Below are 22,788 nucleotides of genomic sequence, written 5' to 3' on the forward strand. Positions count from 1 at the left end.
ACTTTAGTTTTTTGGGCTGCAAAATCACTGCAGATAGTGACTGCAGCCATGAAATTAAAAGATACTTGCTCCTTGGAAGAAAAGCTGTGACCAACCTAGACAACATATTAAAAAGCAGAGACATTACTTTGCTGACGAAGGTCTGTCTAGTCAAGGCTATGGTTTTTCCAGTAGTCATGTATGGATGTGAGAGTTGGACCATAAAGAAAGCTGAGTGCTGAAGAATTGATGCTTTTGAACTGTAGTATGAACTGTGTTGTTGAAGAAGACTCTTGAGAGTCCCTTGGACTGCAAGGAGATCAAACCAGTCAATCCTAAAGGAAATCAGTCCTGAATATTCCGTGGAAGGACTGATGCTGAAGCTGAAGCTCCAATACTTTGGCCACCTGATGCGAAGAACTGAGTCATTGGAAAAGACCCTGATACTGGGAAAGATTGAAGGCAGGAGGAGAAGGGGATGACAGAGGATGAGATGGTTGGATGGCATCACAGATTCAATGGACATAATTTGAGCAAGCTCCAGGAGTTGGTGAAGGACAGGGAAGTCTGTCATGCTGCAGTCCATGGGGTCATAAATTGTCAGATAAGACTGAGCGACTGAACTGAACTGAGCTGCTGTAATGACCACATGTAATGGTGCATAGGCTGCACACTGTTCAAGAATGTGGAAGATCTATTTAAAACTATATTTAAGAACTCAGTCTCTGCTTTCTATTAGTTTCCCCATATCTTGAATAATCAAAAGCTGCTGTCAGATTTGAAATATAATTGAATTGTTAACTTTCACTTGCAAAAGAAGATGCAAAGTACTTTGTGCCCCAAACTGAGGGACAGAAGTAACGGCCAAGCTTCTGGATCTGTAAGAGGCCAGTTGGCAGGACCTACAAGGACTGATAATGCAGACCCAATGGGCAGAGGGAGCTCTCAGCACACACCTGCTTGAGCTAACAGCACTGAGCTAACATGCCCCCTGTCTCCTCCCACCCATCCAAAGGCTTGATGCAAAGTACAACTCACAGAACTCAGCACAACCTCAGAGAGGGGCGGGGCATCCAGTGACCGGAGATTAGTTTTCTGCCATCCAATGGGATCAGGGCAGTGAGGCTCAGAAACAAAGGTGCAGTTTTGGCTGCATACTGGACTGAGATTTGTAACTTCTAGGCAGTAATAAGATTTATTCCTGGAGACAGTCTGTATTTGAAATCCATACAGAAGACCAGCCAAGCAAATTTCCATGCTTGTAAGTAAATGTAAGCCATCAAGGCTCAGCCTGTCATTGATTGGGCAGAAGATGGTCCAGGGAGGTGCTTTAGCATGTCAGCTCCACTGCAGGGAGGAGGGGACCAGGGCTTCCCTGGTGGCACTCTGACACCTTGCCCTCCAGGGAGTTCCCTCCTCCTCCATGGTCTCACTGCCTCTGCCCTTTGATGATGCCCTCTTCAGATGAGTCCAGAAAGGCCAGACTGCCCCCAAGGTCATCCCTAGATGCACTTGTCTTCTCACACCCTGCAATGGGCTGAATGTCTGTGTCCCCTAGGACATGGAGGTTGAAGCCCCAATCCCAGAATGGTGGTAGCAGGAGGTGGGGCCTCTGGGAGGTGACTGGGTCCTGAAGAGCCCTTATAGGAAGAGACACCAGAGAGCTTGGTGTCTCTCTCCCTGCCATGCGAGGATATCGTCAGAAGACTGCCATCTTTGAGGCAGGAAGGGAACCCAAACATTTGGCCTCCTGATCTGGTATGCCCAAGTGCAGAAATGGGAGACATAAAGTCTGTCATTTAGGCAGCCCAATCTGTGCTATCTGTGACTCAGACACTTTCTACTCTAATTCCAGCTTTGTGCTGAGCATGGGATGCTGTTGAGAGCTGAGCGCAAAGGTCCTTGGGAAGGATGGTTAACTCAGAAACGACATGGCGGAAAGACAGCATCCAGTCTCGTGATGTTGGCAATTTCTGAGGACTTCGTTCCCTTCTGTGATCTAATTCATTCCTGTTTCCAACCATTTCTTTAGAAACATTCACAAATCAGTTTCCCATGATCTCCATTATCTACGGCCCCATTTTTCATGGCTACTGATAACTCAGCAGCCAAAGACAGCACAATTACAGAATACATTTAATTTTATTGAGATTTAATTTTGTTCCAAGACTCCTGGTGGCTCAGATGGTAAAGAATCTGCCTGCAATGCAGGAGACCCAAGTTCGATCCCTGGGTTGGGAATATTCCCGAGAGAAGGGATGGCTACCCACTCCAGCATTCTTGTGTGGAGAATCCCATGGACAAAGGAGCCTGACAGGCTACAGTCTGTGGGGTCACAAAGAGTCAGACAAGACTGAGTGAGTAATTGCATGCTTTGATACCCAACAGATAAATAAATAAGAAATCCTGAGTCAGTTTAAATTAACTTGTTGAGAGAGATTCTCAAATGAAATCTAGAATATTTTTAAATATCAGTGAAAATATTTTTGGCCTCTGAGTAGAGGTATGTTCCCCACCATTTATTTTGATGGTCTCTTATAGATAAACCATTTAATTCAATTGGTTCAATTCGATTTTATTCAGTTCAACTCAGCTCAATTCCTTCACACAGTAATATTTATTAGCTCTTACATTTACATATAGCAATTCACTAGGCATTTCAGTCGCAGTCCCTAAATTTGAAAATTCATCATCTAATTGGGAAAAGAACAACTCCAAGATAATTTGTAAGCCAAAGCATAGTAATCAGAGGAGGCCAGGCATGACAAAGATGAAGCAGGGATACCACACTTTCCTCCATGTCCATGGCAGACAGTACAAATCATTGGTGCATTACCTCTGTGGCCAGTGATGACCTCAAGACATTTCTCAGTCAGGCATTATCAATTGATGCATATTGGTATGTAAAGTAAGCCTCTTATCTCTTCCTGGAATAAATTATATAAGCGCTCAGTTGAATTCCAAATTGGAGAATTTCATTTGGGTTTGTGCCTGAAAGCTTTTTGCTTATGAAAATAAAGTAGCTTGGATTTGTTGCTTGAGAATGAATTAAAACAACATGAGCTTTTACTGAATTTGTCCCTGTCAGTTCACAGCATGACTTTATACAGTATTGCAAAAAAACATTTGGGAGATTAATCAGAGAGTTTTGAAATCTGAAACCGAGGTGGAAATTTCAAAATTCTGCAAACTATATTGAGACCTAGAAGAAGAAGTTTCCACTGTACTTTACCACTATTCAATTATGTGATCTTCGGGAATTCTCAACCCTTCAGTACATTTGAGCTTCGTGATTGAATTGGGAAGTATAACTTTTTTTGGCCACACTCTGTCTTCATTGTTGTGCTGAAGTTTTTCTCTAGTTTTGACGAGTGGGAGCTACTCTCAAGTTGCAGTGCACTAGCTTCTCACTGCGGTGATTCCTCTTGTTGCAGGTCACCGGCTCTAGGTACATAGGCTCAGTAGTGGCGCAACTAAGCCTGTAGCACAAGGGCTTAGTTGTTCCACAGCATGTGGGATCTTCCCGGGCCAGGGATGGGGCTCATGTTCCCTGCATCAGCAGGCAGATTCTTAACCACCAGACCACCAGAGAAGTCCAGTATAATGTTTTTACAGCAGTTTTGCCAAAATGATCTGAGTTCAGCATCCTGGGAGGCACAGTGGTAAAAAAAAATCCGCCTGCCAATGCAGGAGACGAAAGAGATGCGGGCTTGATCCCTGGGTTGGGAAGCTCCCCTGGAGAAGGTATCAGCAACCCACTCCAGTATTCTTGCTTGGAAAATTCCATGGACAGAGGCGAACCTGGCAAGATACAGTCCATGGGGTTGCAAAGAGTTGGACTGGACTGAGCACATGCAGGCAATATAAATAAGAGATACAAATGTAACATTTCTGGTTGAAGCTGAGGCATGAAGACTGGGCCCTGACCTCTGTTATGTCCTCTCAGCCTTCACCTCAAACTTCTGGAAGCCCCTTGAGATAGTGCAAAGAACCTTAGTGATCTGAGGAACACATTTTGAAGATTCCTAGCCAAGGTAAACTCTGGGAGTTGGTGGTGGACAGGGAGGCCTGGTGTGCTGCGGTTCATGGGGTCGCAAAGAGTCGGACACGACTGAGCGACTGAACTGAACTGAGACAAGAGATTCTTTAGATATTCTTCCAGTTCTACACATGTCAATGAGTGTAAATCAGCTAGATCTGATTCAGTACAGTTGGGATGGTATTGATAAAAATAACAAACTGTGGAAATCATTTATACTGAGGGAAAATCTGAAGAGATGGAGCAGATGGTCAACCTTTTGAGCAGTTTAGGGCCACTCATCACTCATGATGTCCTGTTTGGGAATTTCTGTGCAAGCCATCTGATTATTTTCCTATGACTTTGTGGCAGCGTGAGATCACCTCTGTGTATGTAAAATGAGAGAAACGAATAAACTTTTTGTGGACTTGGAGGCCAGACTTTCAACTTCAGTCTATTTTTAGTATTTTGACATTTTCTCCTTGACATCAGTTCAACAACACATTAAAAAACCTTTCCAAAAGCTGCATTTATCCTAAATACAGACTCATTGGATCCTGCATGTCACTGAGACATCATGGTCAGAATTAGAGCCTCTGAAACTTACCATTTGGCTACCACTTCTTTAAAGCTGTTACATGTAAGAGTGGGGCTCCCCTGGTGGCTCAGTGGTAAAGAATCCACCTGCCATTGCAGGAGACTTGGGTTTGATCTCTGGGTGGGGAAGATCCCCTGGAGAAGGAAATGGCAACCCACTCTAGTATTCTTGCCTGCAAAATTCCACAAACAGAGACCATGAGGTTGCAAAGAGTGGAACACAACTTAGCGACTAAACAACAACAACAATTATATATAAGAGTTAAATAAAAGTTAAAAATGAGAAGCAGAATCTTTATTCTCTGCTGGTAGCAGAACAGGTATGTGGTGCTTTGTCTCCTGCATTCTGGGGTCTACAGTTTCTTAGGTCTTGATGGCTGGGGGGGTTATGGGCAGATTTCACAGGTTAGTAACATGAGACCATTCATGGATTCAGTGCTGCTGCTGGATTTGAAGTTGGAATCACACAAAGACAGAAAGGCAAATTAAATCATTTAACAGAACCCTGCTTTTTGATTGCTCACACATAAATAGCTAAAGAGAACTCTGCAACATCTCCCTGGGATAAACTTTCACAACAAATTTTCCAAGCTCTAGGATTCTGAAGAAACTCGATCTCTCATAGGGGACCCAGGGCCTCACACAAACACAAGCGAATAGCACAAAGGGCATAAAGAGAAATAAGCTTGGGCAACACTGAATAGGACTGGAAACTGGTGTCACTCCTTGAGCTGGAGGTGAGGGCATCAGAAATTTTTTTAATGGGAATCGTCTAAAAGGGGAAGAGTGGAAGAGAATCAGAATGTGTTAGGAAGAGGGGTTTAGAGCTGAAGGCTGTATCGGATTGATTCTCACCTGCATTTCCCTCCTCTGGTTTCCTTACCCAAATGCTTACAGCTCTCCGGGCACACGTGTCACCTCCTCAATGGAAGGAACCTTCGGTGGGCGAGGCCTTCCCCTCTGTCAGGGCTGCGCAGACTCAGTTCTGCTCTTAGGAAATACACCTTCGCTTCCGGGAAAAGAAAAGAAGGCGAAAGTGGTAGTCCCTCAGTCGTGTCCGACTGTTCGTGACCCCATGGACTGTAGCCCACCAGGCTCCTCTGTCCATGGAATTCTCCAGGCAAGAATACTGGAGTGGGTTGCCATTTCCTTCTCCAGGGGATCTTCCCCTCCCAGGGATTGAAACTGCGTCTCTGGCATTGCAGGCAGACTCTTTAGGGACTGAGCCACCAGGGAAGCTTAAACCTCTGGATTCGAATTTCTGAGCATGGCTCCTAGAAATAAGTAGGTTTTTTAAAGAAAATCTTCAGCATCGCTTCCTCGGGGAAGCCTTTCCCTACTTTATTATAGTATTGGCTGCAGTGCTGACTATACATTTATTTGAAGGATTATGTGTTATTTTCTGTCTTCCCCACTCAATGCAAGCTTTACAAGAGCAGAGACTCACTTACCATTGAAAGCTGTGTCTTAGCACAGCACCAGGCACATCATGGATACTCAATCTGTTGAATGAACAAATAAATGAATAGGTAAATAAGTGAAAGAGTGAATGGAGAGTTAGGGGAGTTAATAGATGAGCAGCTGGGTTTCTGAAATGCTATTGAGGGTCAAAGTCCTTTCACAGGTGAGATTTTCTGATCTCTGCTAACATCATACTCCTCATTACGGGATGTATGTTGCCATGATTATTAGGGGGAGGAAGAAAGAATTAGAAGTAGAATTTGTAAGGTGGACAGAAATATAAACTACATAAACTTTTATTAAAGTTTACTCCTCCGAGGAGTTGTTGTTCAGTCGCTAAGTCATATCCGACTCTTTGCGACCCCATGGACTGCAGCACACCAGGTGTCCCTGTCCTTCACTATCTCCTGGAGTTTGTTCAAATTCATGTCCATTGAGTCAATGATGATAACTAACCATCTCTTCCTCTGTCATCCCCTTCTCTTCCTGCCCTCAATCTTTCCCATCATTAGGGTCTTTCCCAATGAGTCAGCTCTTTGCATCAGGTGGCCAAAGTAGAAGTGGCAACCCACTGCACTAATCTTGCCTGGAAAATCCCATGGACAGAGGAGCCTGGCAGACTACAGTCCATGTGGCCTCAAAGAGTTGGACCCAACTGAGCAACTGAGCACAGTAAACAGTAACTCCTCTAAGGAGGAACCATTTTGTCATGTTTGCAGCTCAGTGGGGGCAACAGATGTCCTGAGGAGACTGATCTTGCCCAAGCTCTGAGCCAAGCCCACTGTCTTTCTTACATTATCCTTTGTCTGAAGGAAACCCACTTTTGATTATTTATTACATACTGAATTCTGTCATGAACAATGTTCACACACTAAAGCAGTCAGAGACTAAAAATACCATGTGATTTTACATGGTTGAATGGAACTGGTTACTTTTCCACTGACTTTCTCTAGTGTGGTACGCACAGAACCAGGATGAGTGTGTAAAGTCTTGCAGGGTTTATACAGTTTTCAAGTAACCTAATTATAGGGCCCCCCAAATGATAAAGCTAGTCACTCCAGGACATGGGCTAACTCAACATGTGTGACTGAGATGAGAAGAAACAGGTCTTGGTTCAGGTTAACAACAGGCGAGGGGCCCATCCTTTCCTAAAGTCAGGATAGGTGAGTGGTCCGGAGGTTGAGAGCCAGGCCTTGCTTCAGAAACCAGAAACAAGCTCGAGGAACTAACATCTTAATACCTAAAAAGAGGGTCCAGAAGGCAAGAGGATCACCAGCACCCTGGGGCAAACCTGGGGGCAGGAGGCCAGAGTTTCAATGATCATGTCCCAGCTCAGAGGTCATCTGAAGTTCAGAGTCACCAAATACTGCACAGCAAAGGTGCTGGGCACCTACACCTCACAGTGAATCCTTACCCTTAAGTTAGGAACTGTGTATCACCATCACGACCTGTAGTTGAGATCAGGCAATAGTTCCAGATAATAGATGAGTAAATAATAACTTGCATTGAATGTTAATACTTTGTTAACATTCTTTGATTCACTGGAGGCTCAAAATTCAATAAATACTTACTAAATGCGCTCTTTATAAGAAGGACTGTGCTAGGTGTTGGGGATTTAAAGGTAAACAAAACGTTGTCATCACCCTCTGATCTCAGAGGCCGGAATAGTGGTTCTCAACTAGGGTAGTGTTGCCTGCCAAGGGACATTTGTCTGACAGTGGTTTTGGCTGTCTCTCCTGGGGAGGTGGGGGAGATGCTAGTGGCATCATCTAGTGGCTAGAGGCCAGGGATGATGCTAAATCTCCCACAAGACACAGGACAGCCCCACAGCAAAGCATTGTCTGGCCCACACTGGCAATCACACGGAGATAGGGAAACCCCGATCAAGAAACTGACGCCCATATGGAAAGCTGTAAGTGCAATGAAGTGCTCAGCGTGCGATGGTATCAGGATTGTACAGGGTGAAGTGGGGGTTCGGTGGACAGTATGATCAATTGTACTGTGATGGGGCTGGGAGGGGGTGGAATGGGTTCGGCAAAAACTTCTTGGGAAAAGTAGGTCTTGAAAGATGAGCAAGCGATGCTGTGACAGACAGGTGGGGGGTGGGTACAAGTCTAGGCCAAGAGCAGGAGTGCTGTGGCTTCCCAAGGTCCCCAAGACTGTCCAGCCCTTGGGCAGGTTCCATTCAGTGACAAAAACTTTTTGAGATGACCAAAATAATGAAGTACACATCAGTTTTGCCCTCAGAGAGCTACTATTGTGTAAGACCAGTCATACCTCTAAATCAAAATAATTTCCCTTGCCAAGTTTTCGTTTTGACACGAAAGTGAGGAAACATAAGTTAAGGACACTTACAGCATCAACTCTGAAGTGCGTTCTAGCCGTTCACTATTGTTTGATTCACTTTGAAGTGTAAGGGCAAGTCCATGAACTTGATTTTCCCACTTGAGAGCTCAGAGCTTTGTCTGAGAAGTACAGAAAAGTTAAATAACTGCAGAGTAAGCTTCCTTTACTGATGAGAGCAGAATGAGATCAAGAACCTACAAAATATTTTTGGAACTTGCTAGAATTTAGGTAGGGCTGTCACCTTGTTCATAACACTGTCTCACTTTAGTCCTATCCCATAGAGCTAAAATCTGCCTGGGCAAGCCTGCCCTCTCTGCTGGAGATTTGCTGAAGGTCAGAGGCTAGAGAGATGCTTTATGGAAATGTTGTTTTGTATAGTCAGAACTCAAGTGTTCCCTCACATACTAAAAAAGAAAAAAAAATGATAATGAGACCTTAGGATAGAAGGAAAAGGTCAGGAGGAACCCAGGAGGAAATATATTAATACCAAGCAAATCCCTGAGCAGGAAGTGGGTTACATAAAATTCTGGCTGACGTGGCACAGACATTCCTGAAACCCTGGTGATGGAACTCTCCCCTGATGGCCTAGGATAGGGTTACAGGAACGTCATGTGTTGGATAATTGATCAAACCATTAAAAATAACAGCATGAAAGTTTAGGGCTTTGATGTGTTGATTCTTTTCAAGCTGGACTTGCAAGAGTGCTGATGTGCGTCTTTGCAAAGTTCTATAAAATTGTGGTGAGAAAAGGGAAATTTGTATTGGAACTCTGCCACCCATCAGCTGAATTTCCATCGCCCTGTTCCCTAGACTGCCTGGCTGGCTGCTGGCTGACTGGGACCTGGGGAAGGAAAGCCTGGAGCTCAAGTCCAAATGGACGAGGCTCACCTCGGCCACCGCTGGGAAATTCACCAGAGGAGGACATCTTCACTAGGAAAGGTGAAGGCACGTGTGCGACATGGGGACGGGAAGGAGAGAAAGCCCAAAACCACTGATGAACTGTCCAGCAGCAGAGATGATAGATGGTTTTGTGAGCAGAGGCAAACTCCTCCCACTCAGATAGTAGAGAAGAAAATGAATCTACATAATGGTTTTCCTGTGTGTAAGAACGGCAACTGGAAGGACTTCAGGGAACCTCAAGATATTTATAAAGCAGCGCTTCTAGGGCCCTCTAAAACACACTGCCCCGTGTTTCCTTGTCCACAGATGTAGTGACTGAGCAGTGCTCATTCCTAGAGCCTTGTCTCAACCTGCAGATCAGGGATCGCTTGTGTAAAAGAGGTGGGAACCTCGTCCCATGTTTGGGAAAAACCGGGTTGTTATCTTTTAAATCATTGCCTTGGTGTCCCTCTTGCTTTTACTGGATTTTTCTTTCACTGATTAGTTCGGCTTGTCTTCTCTCACCCCATGTTCCAGAGGAAGAGGAGGGGGAGGGAGATTGTGTCCCTAGAGGAGTCTGCCTGCTCTTGGGCAAATTCCACTGCACACGAGGGTGCCCTGGTGAGGAGCACATGTGGGCTGAAGCCCCCCACCCCTGCCCCATGTCTCCTGCCAGCTCTACCAAGCCCTCATCCCTGGGAGCCTTTTCCTCACTTACCCTCATAGATGTGTAATCCACACCTGTATGGGGCACCTTCTGCTCCTTCCCCAAGGGTGCATATGTACTGAGGGTGCCCTGTCTGCAGCCTCTCTTCTGAATGAGTCCTGGTTCAGACCAGGCTACCTCCAGGTCCTTCCCCACTTTGTCCTGTCCCTAATGCTGTAGGATCCTGGAGGCACCCCAGCTACTGGACCTAGAATACAGAGACGGGCAGGGACAGTCTGTCTGTGATGTGCCGGGTGAATCCTGTCCATTGGAATGGCCGAGTAGGTCCTGGCTCGTGGATAGATCCTGTGCTGGTAGTTGTGTGATCCCGTGTGTGTGTGTGTGTGTGTGTGTGTGTGCGCCCACTAATGGGTCCATGTGGACTCCATGGGGCGGGGGGGCAGTGCTTGCCCTTGTGTCATGAACACAGACAGTCCAAGCTTTTGTTCCCATGAACCATCCCAGGATTGGGAGGAACAGAAGCGGAACAGCTAGAAATGGAGCAGGTTGCTTGAAAGCAGGCAGAGAGGTAGAATTCCGGGAATACGACTCTGGTTCAGCCTAGGCGAGAGCACTGTGTTCAGGCTCTGCCTCTCTGCCATGCAGAGGGTGGGGTGGGACACTGTGCCCTAGAGACCTGACCTAGTTTGGAAAAACAGTGACTTAGAGAACAGGTTAGGTGGAAAGAGTTCTGCAACTAGACAAGAGGCTTCTCGTCTAGACAACCCCATCTTTGCCCCTAAAGAGCTGTGTGACTCCTGGAACTGCTGGAGAGCCACCTCTGCTGAGAACCTTCAGTGGTGCCATTACTGGCGCCTTGATATGCTTCAACCCCTGTGTTGAACCACTTTTGCAAACACAGACATTTAGTAACAAAAGCGGGACAGAGGAGACAAATGAGTCCTGACGTGGTGAATCTGGAACATTTCAGAAGGTTCCCATATACAGCAACCGACGTAAGCAGCTGCAAATGTCAAGGGAATGGAAAACCACACTGCTGGAGCCAGTAGATCTTCCAGGCGCTGTGCAGATAAAGAGACTTTTCTAGGAGATCTGTGTAATTAAAAAATATCTACTCCAAATAGCCATTTTTAAAAAATAAGTTTTTATTGGTGTGAAGTTGCTTTTTTGGAATATAGAGCTTCCCTGGTGGCTCAGATGGTAAAGAATCTACCTGCAATGTGGGAGACCTGGGTTTGATCCCTGGGTCAGGAAGATCCCCCTGGAAGAGGGAATGGCTACCCACTTCTTGCCTGGAGAATTCCATGGAGAGAGGAGCCTGGCGGGCTACAGACCATGGGATTGCAAAGAGCAACTTTCACTTTCATAGGTGCTTTACAATGTTGTGCTAGTTTCTGCTGTACAGCAAAATGAATCAGCTACCCTTATACATATATCCCCTCTTTTTTGTATTTCCTTCCCATTTAGGTCACCACAGAGCCCTGAGTAGAGTTCCCTGTGCTGTACACTAGGTTCTCATTAGTTAATCTGTTTTATACACAATATCAAGAGTGTATACACATCAATCCCAATCTCCCAATCCATCCTCTCCCTTTCCCCACTGGTATCCATAGGTCCAAACAATCTTTTTTATTCCTCATGATTATTTTAATGTTCCCATCACTTAATGCTTTCTTTTTTTTTTTTTAGGATTTAAAGGTAAAGCATCTTTCCAGAACCCTGCTCCGTGTCTATCTAGAACTGGCCTCTACAAACATCCAATCCAAGATGCATCCCCCTGGGCAGGGAAGGAAGGTTGTTTTGGATATTGTTAAACAACAGGATAACAAGAAGCGTTTTCCCGCTGGAATAAGGTCCCTGCCCTCAGCTGAAGACTTCCCTGTGGTCCCAACCACTGTTTGATCTTTTCTTTTCCGTCTGGAGTTGAAATGAACCATCCAGATCAGTGGTATGAAAATTATTGTCTGCAAAAGACTGAGTTGGAAGCTGGCTGGGTCCCTATGCCTCGTTAAAGCAAACAAATGTTATGAGCAGTTAAAACACCCTTAGAGACACTGTGTTTACATGTCTGACTTCTAACAACAAAGGAAACTAGAATGGGTTAGACTGGAGGTCTGGATCTCTTTGCCAGCAACATGATCAGTGTTCTCGGAGAACTGAGAGTCATTGCTTTTCTGTGTTTCCTGTCACTGCTCTCGACACTGATCCTCTTCATTTCCAGTTTCTTGGCCCCTTCCTCCCTTGGTCTTCCTAATGGCAAATGGTTTATTCCCACTGAAAGGTTCCTGGTCTCTGCAGTGAGGTTTGCTGAGTGGCTGTAACCTGACCTCTCTCTGGTTTGTCTCAGAGAGGGAACTTGCCACCGTCTGCAGTAGCAAGGCTGGTGTCTGGGGTCCTTATGAAATTAGGAAACATTTTCAGTCTTATTTAGCATGCTCTAATTTTTACCATTCCTTCAGTGGTAAGATGTAGCTTTCTGTTTTTTTCCATTTGGAGACAATCCTTATATGTAAAGAAAATTCCTGACAGAGTTCTGTCCCCTAACTTCAGAATTATATGATCCAGTTTGTTCTGTTATGAGATATGACATTGGTTCTACACAGAGTGAGTTTGAGTCACAATTATAAGTGAAAAAGATGCATCCAGAATTGGTCCAAATGCTTGTCAACTGTCTTTGAGATTTTGTTTATTAGTTAGTTTGCTTGTTAGAGGTTGTATAAAAAATAATTTTCCCATGAGTTTTGATCTTCTTTAAAAGTTCCACAGAAAAGAGATATGATAAAACGGATAAAGCTATAGGTGACCTGATAAGAAAAAAAAATGTATATACATATATATATATATATAGAGAGAGAAAGAGACAGAGACAGAGACAGAGACAGACAGACAGACAGAATGAGAGAAAGAGGTGACACAAATTACTGTATCAGGAATTAGAGATGTAGTTTCTTGAAATATTAGGAAATATTATAAATAACTTTATGCCAATATATTTGACAACTTAGATGAAGTAAAAAAAATCCTTTAAAGACACAAACTGCCAAAGCTCACTCACAAAGAAATAACCTGAGACACCCTATGCTTTTTAAATAAATCAAAATTTTATTCAAAACTTCCTCACAAGAAAAACTCCAGACCCTGGTTGCTTCACTGGTAAATCATACCAAAATTTAAGGAGGAAATAATATTAGCTCTTTACAAACTCTAGAAAACATAAAAAGGATCATGCCCATTATGACCAAGTGTGTTTTATCCCAAGAATGCAAGATTGGTTTGACATTCAAAAATCTTACCATTCATTTCACTGTATTACACACTTATAAAGAAAACTCATATGATACTCTGATTAAATGCAGAAAAATACATTAGAAAAAACTCACATCTATTCATGATAAAAACTCTCAACAAACTAGGAGTACAAAAGAACTTTCTCAGACTTGACAGGGTATCTAGGAAAGATGTACAGATAATATCAAACTTCATGGTGAAAAACTGAACACTTTCTCCCTAAGATCAGGAACAAGACAATTATGTCCACTGACATCACTTCCACTCAACATGATTCTAGCCAGGGTAATAAGGCAAGAAAAACAAACACAAAGCATCCAGATTGGAAAGAATTATGTATATGGAAAAATGGTATCTACAAAAAAGCTACCAGATGTAATAAGTGAATTTAGCAAGTCTGCAAAGATACAAATGAATATATACAAGATTCAACTGTATTTCTACAGAATAGAAATGAACAATTGAAAGCTGAAATTAATTTTAAAGCTCATTTACAATTTCACTCAGATATAATATGCCGCTATTGTTGTTGTTTAGTTGCTAAGTCGTGTCTGACTTTTCTGCGACCCTATGGACTGTGGCCCGCCAGGCTCCTCTGTCCATGGGATGTCTCAGGCAAGAATAACGGAGTGCGTTGCCATTTCCTCCTCCAGAGGTACTTTCCAACCCAGGGGCCAAATCTTCACCTCCTTGACAGGCAGATTCTTTTCACTGAGTCACCTGCTGCTGCTGCTGCTAAGTCGCTTCAGTCGTGTCCGACTCTGTGCGACCCCATAGACGGCAGCCCACCAGGCTCCCCTGTCCCTGGGATTCTCCAGGCAAGAACACTGGAGTGGGTTGCCATTTCCTTCTCCAACGCATGAAAGGGAAAAGTGAAAGTGAAGTCGCTCAGTCGTGTCCGACTCTTCGCGACCCCATGGACTGCAGCCCACAAGGCTCCTCCGTCCATGGGATTTTCCAGGCGAGAGTACTGGAGTGGGGTGCCACTGCCTTCTCCAAAGCCCCCAAATATAACATACTTAAGGATAAATCTGACAAAAGATGTCAAAGATTTGTGCACTAAAGACTGCAAAGCATTGCTTCATTTAAAAACATTTTAAAGACTGAATGAAAGGGGAGAATATATTGTGTTCATGGGTCAGAAGACTCAACGTGGTTAAAGGTATCAGTTCTCCCCAATTTGATCAATGCAATTTCAATGAAATCTCGTCAGGACTTTCTTCATAGAAATTCACAAGCTGACTCTAAAATTCATATGGAAATTCAAACCACCTGAAATAACTAAAATTCTTTGAAAAAGAAAAAAGAGCAAAGCTGAGTGAGTACTTACACCCTCTAGCTTCAAGACAATATAAAGAAATGATAAGAAACAATAATTAAGACTGTGGTATTGGAAGATATATAGAACAGAGGAATAGAGAATAGATAATCTAGAAACTGACTCTCATATACATGGACAACTGATTTTGAAAAATGTGCAATGGCAATTCCATGGAGAAAAGGTAGTTTTTTTCTACAAATTGTGGTGGAATAATTGGATCTTCTTATCTGGGAAGAAATCTTTGATTTATGTTTCACACACTATATATGATTTAATTCAGATTGTAAACTTAAATGTAAAAATATAAAAAGTTTAAAAACCTACAAAACTTCTAGCAGGAACACAGAAGACAAATATTTGTAACCTTGGGTTAGGCTATGGTTTCTTATTCACAATACCTATAGTACAGTACCTAAAAGCACAAATTGATAGATTAGACTTTATCAGAACTTTTGCGTTTCAACAAAAACTGTTAAGAAAATTAAAAGATAATCTGCCACGTACATAGAGAAAGTCTTTGCAAGCATGCATTTGATATTGGATTTGTTTCCAAAATATATAAAGAGCTCTTAAAACTCAAAATAAGAACAGTCCAATAAAAATGGGCAAAAGCCTTGAAAGACACTTCACCAAAGAAGAGATATGAATGGCAAATAAGCACACGAAAAGATGTTCAACATCATTAATCTTTAAGAAAATGAAAAATAAAGCCGTAGCAAGACACAACTTGCACATCTGTTAGTTGCTCAGTTGTGTCCGACTCTTTGCAGCCCCATAGACTATCGCCCCTAGGCTCCTCTGTCCATGGGATTCTCCAGGCAAGAATACTGGAGTGGGTTGCCATTTCCTCCTCCAGGGGATCTTCCTGACCCAGGGGTTGAACCCAGGTCTCTTGCATTGCAGACAGATTCTTTACTCTCTGAGCCACAAGGGAAGCACACATCTATTAGACTGACAAAAATTAAAAAGACTATCCCTACTAAGTATAGGCAAATATACGGAGGATCTGGAATGTTTATCCACTGCAGGGAGGAATGTAAACTGTTACAACCTTTTCAGAAGTTGTAGTTAAACATATACCTACAACTTGACCCAGCAATTCCACTCCTAGACAATTACTCAGGAGAAATAAAAGCGTTATGTCCATACAAAAACTTGCACATAAAATGTTCATGGAAGCTTTATTTCTAACAGCTCAATGTAACAGCTCAAAACTGCAAACAAATTAAATGATCAAGAGCAGATCAGCAGTTGCCTGGGGAACGAGGGTGGGTGGTGAGGAAGATTGGAACAGGTTGTGGGGATCTTTTTAGGGTGATGGCTATTTTCATTATCTTAATCGCAGCAATGGTTTCATGAATTTATATACACGTTAAAGCATTGCATTATTTTTAATATAATTAATGCAATATAGTAATATAATTGCATTTAAAATAATTGACTTAATACAATTAAGTTGATGGCGTGTCAGTTATACCACAATATAACTGTTTAAAAAATTGTATACTGTGCTGAAACTTAAAGACTGGTGCCAAGATGATGCTCCAAATCTCCTAACTCTTTGCAAACATTTCAGAAAGAAAATAGCCCAAAACATGAGTGATGATAATAGCCACTGGACTCTTCTATTATTTTATAATTATCTATTCGAATGATAGTCCAAGTCACTTCTGGTATTTCTATCACACGGGAGTCTCAGAGCAGGGCAGTAAATGTGTCCTTTGCCCTATTCATGGGGTGAATGATTGGATTGAGAGGTGAGTTAGGGAAGGCTGGTGTCAGGGGTCAGAAGCCAAAGGTGAAAAGTGCTCTTTTCAAAAGTGAAGTGAAATCGCTCAGTTGTGTCCAACTCTTTGCGACCCCATGGACTGTAGGCTACCAGGTTCCTCCGTCCACGGGATTTTCCAGGCAAGGGTACTGGAGTGGGTTGCCCTTTCCTTCTGCAGGGGATCTTCCTAACCGAGGGATTGAACCAGGGTCTCCAGCACTGCAGACAGACGCTTTACCGTCTGACCCACCAGGGAAGCATCATCTACTCAGTGCCTCACGTTCAGCTACAAAGGGGGGTGTGCTATGATATGAGGATGCTGTGGATGAGAGCATTCTCAGCAGGAGACCCCCGTCTGCCCATCTTTCAACACAGAACGTTCAAAGTTACCACAAGCTGGCTGGCTCTGGTCTGACTCCAAGGTTGGCTGGGGGTTCCCTCCAATGGGTCTTTCCTCTGTGTGAACCAGGCAACTCACAAACAGCAAATGCTTGTTGCAAGCGGGCTAAGTTTAGGTAAGATTAATGGCTTCAATCGTGTTCTGTTGGCAAAGAGGTGGGCATGAACACAGTCTAGAGCCCACCCAGTTTGCTCAGAACTTCACTGGGTTCATCACTGAAGGTGCCTTGTTCCCAGAAGTCCCTGGTCCCTGGCAAGCCTGTGCGTAGCTTGATTCAGCACGCACCGTTCTATCAGGACACCTCTGCTTCGGAAACAGGAAGCATCAACGTCTGTGAGGTGTGGAGTGTGCACGAGATGAGAAAGACGCGATTAGGGTTTAACCGAGGGCCCAGTGCAGACTCTTGGTCCCCTTCCAAGGAAGAATGCTGTTAATGACAAAGAAATAACAGCCAGTGTGACAGTGAAAACAACTATGAAAACCTTTTCAGCTGAGGATTCAGAAGGTGACACAACCAACCCTCCCTGGCCCTCCATGGCCAATTCTTCTCCCTTCTTTTACTCCAGAAATAGATGAACAGCTGGGGCTTCTCTCCCCAAGAGACTCACTCTCTCTGCCACCAGTCTCGCTGGTCACTGACACCTCTCTTCAGGAGGCAGCCCCCAGGAGGGTGACTAGGAAGCCATAGCTAATGATCCATAACTTAGAAACCCATCAGGGCTTATCTGTGCTCAGCACTGACTGTCCTTCTCTCAGGAGCCTTTCCCGTAAGCTGGTGTTTTGAGGGCCCATGCGGGCCTGTCTGGGGCAGGCCTCCTGGTGCGGGGGGAGGGCCTGCCTCTGGGCCCCACTGCCGGCTGGACGCCTCAGGAGCTCTGAGGTCTTGGGCAAGGGTTCCAGCTTCTGTGTGTCTGGGTTTCCTCTTCTAGAATGGAGATAATAACAGCGCCTGCCTCATGGGTTGTTTCAAGAACTGAGTTGGCATTTGTAAAGTGCTCAGAAGAATGCCTGGCACACAGGGAGCTCACAGACATGTTTGTTGAACACAACACATAATTTTTATTTTTTTATTAAAGCATAGTTGATTTACAGTGTTGTGTTAATTACTGCTATTCAGCAAAGTGATTCAGTTATGCATGTGTGTGCTAAGTCACCTCAGTCATGCCTGACTCTTTGCGTCCCCATGGACTGTGGCCCTCCAGGCTCCTCCGTCCATGGGATTCTCCAGGCAAGGATAATGGAGTGGGCTGCCATTTCCTCCTCCAGGGGATCTTCCTGACCTGGGGATTGAACCCAAGTCTCTTATGTCTTCTGCATTGGCAGGTGGGTTCTTTACCACTAGCACCAACTGAGAAGTGTTTGCTCAAATATGCGTCCATTGAGTCAGTGATGCTATCTAACCTGACATATATATAACCTCAGTTTTACATGTATATGTGTATATGCATATATATATATGTTTTTGTTCTAATACTCTTTTCATTTATGGTTTATCATAGGATATTGAATATAGCTCTCTGTGCTATACAGTAGGACCTTGTTGTTTATCCACCCTATATGTAATAGTTTGCATCGCCAACTCCCAAGCCTCCCCTCCCCCACCCCCCGGCAACCATCTGTCTATCCTCTGTGTCTGCACAACACGTAATTTTGAGCAACTGCCTCGAAGCAAACACAAAGCACAAGCGTCCTCTTTCTGGCACCTCTCGGCTGTTGGTTCTCTTCCAGAGCCTCACTAAGCTGATGCGTCTTATGGAAACTCACGATGTCTTGTGGAAACTGCCCCCATGGCAACGAAGCCGGCCGTCTGCCAGCTTCAAGCAGGAATGGCATCCGGCTGCGTGAACGGCATCTGTTTCATTTTCAGAGAGAAGAGCCTCTAAGCTCATCAACCGCCCAGCTTAAGGCCAAGCTCAAAACTTTTAATTAAGGGCGTGGTTCAGTCTGTGCCAATGTCTACAAAATTCTTAAGTTTGAAGATGCGTTGAGGAAATGGGCAAAAATGCTGGAATTTAAGGGAGACGTTGCCATTCTTTTTGATGAATGTTGACCTCACCCTGTGTCTCTCCATTCCCTGCCATGCCAGGGACATTTTTCCCACGAGAGCAGCTCGCTTGGAGCGGTGATCAGGTGTGGAGAGGCAGCCACGTGAACCGGGGAGGAATATTCTGAACGTTCCATAGCTAGACATCACCTCAGGAAAGGGTGAAGCATTTCAGAGAACAAACTAGAAAAAAGAGAGCTTTTAGGTCCAGTAAATTGTTGTTGCTGTTCAGTCGCTAAGTCACGTCAGGCTCCACGGCCCTGCAGACTGTAGCCCGGCAGGCTTCTCTGTCCATGGGATTTTCCAGCAAGAACACAGGGGTGGGTTGCCATTTCCTCCTCCAGGGGATCTTCCTGACCCAAGGATCGAACCCATGTCTTTTGTGTCTCCTGCATTGGCAGGCGGGTTCTTTACCACTCGTGCCACCTGGGAAGTGCTTGCTCAAATTCATGTCCGTTGAGTTGGTGATGCTATCTAGCCCTCTCATCCTCTGCTGTCCCCTAGTAAAACAGGAAGATATACACCTTCTGGAAGTACTATGGGCCCTGCAGTCTGCCCTGAAGTGAAAAGGACAGACCTCTGTTTTGGAGGGAGCTCCATGGCTTCAGGGCTCCACGGACACCTGTTACCCAGCAGCTACCTCTCCTGAAATTTGCTCTGGGTCCAAGGCAGAAGGTCAGACCTCTTCTGCCACTAGTCCCTGAAGACAGCTGTAGCGGGAGCAGATAAACAGCTTCCTGCCAACTCCAGGACACACGACGTCTCTGTTCACACTAGGAAAGCTTGTTTCCGTAGGAGGTGAACCTCAAAGGAACAGGCTTCGCGTCTAGCTTTCGCAGCTCCGACAGGGTCTTGGTTCACGTAACCGCCCTTCTGTGGGCTCTGCTCTAAGCCAAGGAACACAAGTGTCCCAATTCCAGCTTCCAACACAAACTTCCTTAGCTTTGTCTTCTCCCGGATGAGCATTCTTGCCTCTGCAGATGCAAGCCTCCGGGTCCTGCGCCTTCCCCTCCCGCTCAGGATGCAAAGGCCACAGGCTTGCTGGTTAAATAAGGGTTTGATGTCCCTCCCACAGGGCTGGTACCCACCTTTTTCCCCTTTAAACTCAGTTCCTTTCACAGCAGCCCCTCTTTCGGCTCCCTTTGTTGGGTTGAGAGCTTTCTCCCAGATCCATTCAGATGCTTTGGACACTTTCTCACCCTGATGTGCTGGGAGTGGGAGGGCTCTCGAGACCTGGCAATTTACTAAAAAAGAAAGTCAACAGAGACTGAACTTTTGTTTTAAGACTATGATGTCAAATACATTGCTTCTCTTCTGTGCAGCCAAGCAGTTTAGAACTTGCCTTTAATTAGCTGTGTCCTAGCTTCTCTGGTGGCTCAATGTAAAGAATCCACCTGCCAGTACTGGAGACGCAAGAGATGTGAGTTCAATCCCTGGATCGGGAAGTTCCTCTGGAGGAGAAAATGGCAACCCTCTCTGGTGTTCTTGCCTGAAAAGGCCCATGGACAGAGGAGCCTGGCAGGCCATACAGTCTGTAGGGTCGCAGAAGAATCAGACATGACTTAGCACTAAACAACAACAACAATGACAGAAAAAACGTAACCCAGAATAAGATTCATGCTTCTAAACCTACCCTGCTTCATCTATTACCAAAAGTATAACACTAAGAGAAGATAAAAAAAAGGCCCCACCTTCAGAAAAGAGATGAATTCTTGCTGCAACATGTCATCATCATTGAAAATGACAAGGACATTGTATGTAACATATACAATGTTTACTTTTGCATTTTCTCACTGGATTTTTTTTTTTTTTAAGCAACTGAAGGATGATTTTTTTTTTAATAAATTTATTTATTTTAGTTGGGGGCTAATTACTTTATAATACTGTAGTGGTTTTTGATAATTATTGTAGGAAGTTGACAGAGCAGGTAGGTTTCCCTTTACCTTGTAAAGAGGCCTTGCCTCAAGCCACATGATGGTGTAATCTCAGTGCAAAGGAAGAATTCGGTTCACCTCACTATGGTTCAGGATTGGATCCATCTGGGGTGGGGCGAGGGGTGGGGGGAACAGGCGTCCCTCAGCTTTTCCCAGCCGGGAGGACAGGGCCCTTGACCTTCTTGTTCCTCGCTCCCTGCCCCCAGGGAAGGCAGCCTTTCAGCAAATGGTACATTGCAGTTAACTCCAAGGAAATGGGCAGTGCCAGCACCAGCCAAGAAGTTTGCTTTTTTTCTGGTTTTATTTACACATGGTCATTAAGATCCAAGGCAGACACTCTTAGCAGAATGGTTATCAGGACTGACATCACCCTATAGTGGAACTCAGGGGAGGATGGAGCAGAAAAGCAAGGAGTCAGCGACTCCAGGGAGAAGGACAGGTTTCCAGGTCTTTGTTGGAGGAGGCTTGAAACTGACCCTGGACAGCAGTGAGATCCGTTTCCACACTCCTAGATACTGAAGGAGGCAAACCTAAACCTCTAGCTGTTGGTCATTGGGAGGGAAGACTGCAGTTTCCCCACTGGACTCACCTCTTGGGAGGGGTGAAGGGACGTGAAAGTGAAAGTCGCTCAGTCACGTCCGACTCTTTGCGACCCCATGGACTATACAGTCCATGGAATTCTCCAGGCCAGAACACTGGCGTGGGTAGCCTATCCCTTCTCCAGAGGATCTTCCCAACCCAGGGGTTGAACCCAGGTCTCCCGCATTGCAGGCTGATTCTTGGTTCCAATTGTGGATGAGGGGAAACTAAGCCAATTGCACTGAAGCTAAGTCAGGGCCTGTTGTTTTTCAGTCTCCTAGTCATGTCCACTCTTGACCCCATAGACTGCAGCACACCAGGCTTCCCTGTCCCTCGTGATCTCCCGGGGTTTGCCCAAATTCATGTCCATCGAGTTGGTGATGCCATCCAACCATCTCATCCTCTGTCACACTCTTCTCCTTTTGCCTTCAGTCTTTCTTAGCATCAAGGTCTTTTCTGATGAATTGGCTCTTTGCATCAGGGGGCCAAAGTACTGAAGCTTCAGCTTCAGCATCAGCATCAGTCCTTCCAATGAATATTCAAGGTTGATTTCCCTTAGGTTAGACTGGTTTGATCTCTTTGCTGTCCAAGGGACTCTCAAGAGTCTTGTTCAGCACCACAGTTCAGAAACATCAATTTTTCAGCACTCTGCTTTCTTTATGACCAAACTCTCTCATCCATACATGACTACTGGAAAGACCATAGCCTTGACTTGTACCAACCTTTGTCAGCAAAATGATGTCTTTGCTTTTTAACACACTGTCTAGGTTTGTCATAGTTAGGACCCCATGAACTGTATAAAGTCAGTTTTGTAGTGGGTCTGTAGTGGGTATGAAATATAGATAACACACATGTGGAAGGGGAGACCTCACACCATGGAATCAGTATAATCCTCAGGTGTGAATTTTCTCAAACCTTATAGGAGCTACTAGTACTAGGGTCCCCAAATAACAAAAGTTAAACTTTAAGCATTTACTTCAAAATGACATTTTATATAAAAGTATCTTTTCCCAGAAAAATCTCAGTACTTCAAAATACTAAATTATGGACTACATTCTAAACAAGGTGGTTTTCTGGTTAGGTGCATTAATGAAAAAAAAAATCACATCTCCTCTTAACCTCTTAACTCCTGCCCTGCACAAAAGTCGCAGACAAACCCAGGCTCTGACCATGTCACTGGTCCCTGCAGCTTTAGGAAAGAGCCTGACTGATGCGGGATGGGACCGCAGGGCAGAGAAGCAAGGCCATGCATGCCACGGGACCCAGCATCCAGAAGTCAATGAGATGAGGAGGGAGTAAGGGGGTGCTTTGGTAGTCATCTGGACCCATCATTCACAGACACATCTTCATCAAGAGAATCCTCCCCTCAATGGAACTCTGATGGCTAAGTGAGAAAGACTGGGCTCCTTCCCAAAATCTAGCGTTAGGCAGAAGGAGGCATGGCAGCTAAAAGCCTAGGCTGGTGCTGAAGGGCCTGGCACTGACTCCTTGGTACCTCACTTACTAG

Source organism: Giraffa tippelskirchi, chromosome 9 (genome assembly GCF_054371585.1).
Source record: "Giraffa tippelskirchi isolate mGirTip1 chromosome 9, T2T-mGirTip1v1.2.pri, whole genome shotgun sequence".
In the NCBI taxonomy this organism is placed as follows: domain Eukaryota; kingdom Metazoa; phylum Chordata; class Mammalia; order Artiodactyla; family Giraffidae; genus Giraffa; species Giraffa tippelskirchi.